The sequence below is a fragment of the Nematolebias whitei genome, chromosome 9 (genome assembly GCF_014905685.2).
Source record: "Nematolebias whitei isolate Nwh7 chromosome 9, NemWhi1, whole genome shotgun sequence".
In the NCBI taxonomy this organism is placed as follows: Eukaryota; Metazoa; Chordata; class Actinopteri; order Cyprinodontiformes; family Rivulidae; genus Nematolebias; species Nematolebias whitei.
This window is the reverse complement of record NC_056506.1, coordinates 2,404,026-2,409,122: the sequence shown is the minus strand read 5'-3', so window position 1 is coordinate 2,409,122 and position 5,097 is coordinate 2,404,026. Positions and strand designations below refer to the sequence as shown.

General features: G+C 33.8%; 1 protein-coding gene across 1 annotated transcript in view; it reads left to right on the top strand.

The window, feature by feature from the left end:
• mrpl37 (mitochondrial ribosomal protein L37) overlaps positions 1-5,097 on the top strand; it is a 138,165-nt gene that overhangs the window by 25,555 nt on the left and 107,513 nt on the right. The gene's annotated exons all lie outside the window — the stretch shown is intronic.

The window sequence follows — 5,097 nt, the reverse complement described above, 5'->3', positions numbered from 1 at the left end:
GGCCTTTTCACTAATGAAACCATTAGTGAAAAGGCCAGACTTCAGGGGTATCTGAGGCAGGCTTGAAACACAAGAGTCAGGGTGGCTTCTGGGTAATACCAGATGGCTAGGCCTCAGACTGACGAAGCCTCTTGGATGAGGGGCGAAACGTTTCTTTTTTAACAAAAAAAAATGAAGTCCAGATGACATGATTCAACCTTATTTGCTGAATTAGGTTTAAATATGCAGAAAAATGAGAAAAGTAGCTAAAAAAAGGCTGAAATTAACAACAACAAAAAAATAAACAGCTGAAAAGTAGAAGGAAGCTTAAATTGCCTGAAGGAAGTGGAAAGAGCACATTTTCTGTCATGAACCTGTTTTGGATTCAGTATAAGCCAGACACAGGAGTGCACAAAGTTTTATCCAGGAGCTGCTGGATGGAGGAGTCGGATCAACAGTATCACCAGTTTCTCTCTGGCTGGGGGGATAGAGTCACCTGACATTTGCAGCGATGATGTCACTGGCAGTAGAGCAGAGCAGCTGTGGTATGTGGGGGGCAAGTTCAAAAGCAAGGTCCAGATAAAGAAGCAGGGGTCATACACGGGGAAACAGAGAGCAGAAGCCAGAGCCAAGTCGTGATCCGTAGTCATAGAAGGGGGGGGAGGCAGGGTCGTTACCGTGGTCTGAGAGCGAAGAGGCAGGCAAGGCGAAGAATCCGTTGTACAGGCGTGAGGTCGAAACAAGGACAGGTAATCCAGGCTGTGGTGTGAAAACAGGAACTATGAAGGTTTCAGAATCAGGCACCATGGAAGGTTTAATAATTTGGCAACGAGGAAGTGACTGGACCTTCAATATTGCAGATAACAGGTGCGTGGAATCAGGACTGATTGCTGTGGAGGAACAAGGGAGGCGTGGCATGGAGTGACAAGAGCAGGTTTGAGCTGAGAGAGGATAGGCAAAACAAAGCAGGGAAATAAACTATGGCAAGAGAACACAGAGCATGAAGGCAGGAGTATGGCAGGATGGGCAGAAACATGAGCAAATGGGGCATCACATTTTCACTGAATTAGGCAGGAAAAAGTTGAAATTAGTGTAGGGCTGCAACAACGAATCGATAAAATCGATAAAAATCGATGATTAAAAGCGTTGGCAACGAATTTGATTATCGATTCGTTGTGTCGTGCGATTATGCGTCTCTCACGGCGCTGCGGAGCCGTTTCGTTTTGTTCACCTGCAGTTCATTGTCAATGCTGACTGACTGAATAAAGTTTGAAAAAAAAACTGCAGCGCGAGTTGAACAGAGCGAGGGGGGAGGCAGAGCAGAGGCTGTTTTCAAAGGAAATTAAGTAAATTTTACAAATGACCGACGCAGCGAAAACTGTTCGACCCAAGTCCTCCAAAGAGTGGGAGAACTTCACAAAGATAAAACATGAGAAACATGCAGCTTTGAAAAGTGACGACACGACACGTGAGAACCACGGAGATAAAACGTAAACATGTGGGAGTCAAGAGGAGGAGGAAGGAGCTGCAGCTGATACATGTTTCACTCCCAACTCGTGTTGCAGGTGAGTCTCTACAATTTAACACATTGTTCTGTTTCAAGAGAGAAAATGTAACGTCAGTCTGTCTGGTAGATGAAGCTGCTTGTTTGTTTGTTTATCTGATTAATGACGGTGATAGAGAACGTGTTACTTTTTATTTTATTTAATTGGTACAAGCAGTGTTTAAATGTGATTTATAAATAAATCTAACACAAAGATAATAATTTAATGATTAAGCTTCAACTTTTAATTTGCTGGCAAAGTCTGAAGATACTGCAGGTATGGCAGGATGAATTGCATTTAAACAGGAATTACAGTCATTTATTACATCTACTCAAATGTGTGTAATTAAATATTTTACACACATTTAAAATTTACAATATAGATGATGTGATTGATAAAAACTTTTTTCCTGAAATTAAAGAGTGTGAGTATTACAATGAAGAAAAATTCAATGAAATTAAAATGTCTAAAGATGACTTCTCCATTATTCATATTAATAGTAGAAGTATAAACACTAATTTATCTAAAATAACAGATTATTTAAATCAGTTAAACAGAGCTTTCAGTATAATAGCAGTCTCAGAAACATGGCTAAATGAGGAAAATATAAAAAGTGTTAATATTGAAGGGTATGAACTTTATCATGTGAACAGAAACAATAAACGAGGTGGAGGCGTAGCTCTACTTGTAAATAAGGAAATTAAATGTAAAATAATCAATAAATTGTCAGTAGCTGTGGATAACATTATGGAAATGATTACAGTTGAAATATTAAACGAGACTTCCAAAAATATAATGATAAGTTGCGTATATCGATCACCTGATTCAAATATTGAATCATTCACCAATCACATCATGACAATATTGGAAAAAAGTTCTAATAACTCAGTTTTTTTGTGTGGAGATTTTAATATAGACCTGGGAAATAAAACAGACTCAAATAGTATCGGAACATTTATAAACTCAATGCACAGTTTAAATCTTTATCCATTGATTTCAAAACCCACAAGAATTACTGCCCATAGTGCTTCAATAATTGACAACATTTTTACAAATATAACAAATAAAGAACTTATGGGTGGCATTTTGATCACGGATGTCAGTGACCACCTACCAGTCTTCACTATCTATAAAAAAGATCAATATGATGTGAAAGTAGATAAAATTATGGAAAAAATAATAAACACATCAAAGAAAGCTCTAGATAAACTAAAAGAAGATTTAACAAAACAAACTTGGAAGGATGTATATGTTGATGATGTAAACAAAGCATATGATGTATTTATGAATATTTTAGGAGCTTTATATGAAAAAAATTGTGTACAAGAAAATTACACAAAGAAACGTGTTGATGACAAACCGTGGATGACCAAAGGGTTAAGAAATGCTTGTAAAAAAATAACTACTTATACTCAAACTTTCTGAAATTAAGAACAAACGAAGCAGAACAGAGATATAAAAATTATAAAAATAAATTGGGAGGGATTATAAGAAAGCATAAAAAGAAATATTACAGTGAATTATTAGACAAAAGTAATGGAAATATGAGGGCAACATGGCAAATAATGAACAGTGTTCTGAATAATCATAAAACAAAATTGAGCATTCCACAATATTTTGTAAAAGATGACAAAGACATTTATGACCAAAATGAAATCGTAAATGGATTCAATGAACATTTTGTGAATATTGGCCCAAGTCTGGCAGCAAAAATCCCAAATATAGATAAAAATGTAAACCATACGGTTACAGATCACACAAACAGTTTTTTTCTTGGGGGAACTGATAAAGAAGAAATTATGACTATCGTAAAACATCTTGCAGATAAAAAATCAAAAGACTGGATGGACATGGATATGATGCTGGTAAAGAATATTATGAGTTATGTTATTGAGCCATTTACATATATATGTAATTTATCATTTTCAACAGGGGTATTTCCAAATAACATGAAAATAGCCAAGGTAATACCATTATATAAGAGTGGAGAGAAACGTGTGTTTAATAATTACAGGCCAATATTGTTGTTGCCACAATTTTCAAAGATTTTAGAGAAATTATTTGTCACTAGATTAGATGAATTTATCAATAAGCAAAATATATTAAGTAATAGTCAATATGGGTTTAGACCTAAAAATTCTACGTCAATGGCACTCATGGATTTAATGGAACAGATAACGACTGCTGTGGATCAAAAAATATATTGTATTAGTTTTTATGTTGATCTAAAGAAAGCATTTGATACTATTGATCACAATATTCTTCTCAAAAAACTAAATAAATATGGTATTAGAGGGCATGCATTGCAGTGGGTATCTAGTTATCTAGAAAAAAGGAAACAATTTGTTCAAATAAATGATGTAAAATCTGAACTCTGTAATATTACATGTGGAGTGCCTCAAGGCTCAATACTTGGACCTAAGCTATTTATTTTATATGTGAATGACCTGGTAAATGTGACTGGATTTTTTAAATGTATTTTGTTTGCAGATGATACTACTTTTCTTTGTGTGGGTGAAAATGTTGTGCAAATGCTGAAGATGGCACAAACAGAATTTGTGAAAATACAAAATTGGTTTCAACTAAACAAATTATCTTTAAATGTAGATAAAACAAATTATATGATTTTTAGTAACAACAAGAAAGTGCTTGATACTCCATTTAGAGTCGATGGAATTGAAATGAATAGAGTCAATGAGGTGAAATTTCTGGGTGTCATCATTGATGAAAAACTAACATGGAGATCACACATAAAAACCTTAAGAACTAAAATAGCTAAATCGATTGCAGTAATGTACAAAGTTAGAGAGTTATTCAATGATAAAGCAATGTTTCTATTGTATAATGCCATTATTGTTCCACATTTAATTTACTGTATTGAAGTCTGGGGTAAAGCATGTAAAACAATTACAAATCCAATTTTTATTTTACAGAAAAGAGCTATAAGAATTATTACCAGAAAAGATTATAACCATCCGTCAAATATATAGTTTCATCAGCTAAAGATATTAAAATTTTATGACTTGGTTGATTACAATATCTTACTGTTTATGTATGGGGCCAACAAAAACATACTACCTACTAACATTCAAGGGAAATTTGTTAAAAGAGAAAGTAATTATTATCTTAAGGGGATGGAGATGTTTGTGAAGCCGTGGTGTCGCACCAGTCTGAAGATGTGATCCACTAGATCTCAGGGTATTAGATTGTGGAATGATCTGGAGGTTGATATTAAAAATGCCAAAACTATGTACATATTCAAGATGATAAAAATTTGTTTTTTAAAAAATATTAAGTATAATGTGAGTTCATAAAAATTGTTTACAGTTGATCTTATATTTTAGCTAAGTTTTTTTTATTATTTTTTATTTTTTTATTAATTCATCTTGCTTTTGTATAGTAATTTTGTTTGGAATATATTTTGGGGACAAGGGGCAGATTTTATAAGAACTCATTCTTCTTCTGCTGCCTTTCATTTTATTTCTGCGATTGTATATAATTTTTTCTTTTCTTTAAATTGTATTATATTTGTTGTTTGGATGAAATGAAATGAATAAATAAAACATACATACAT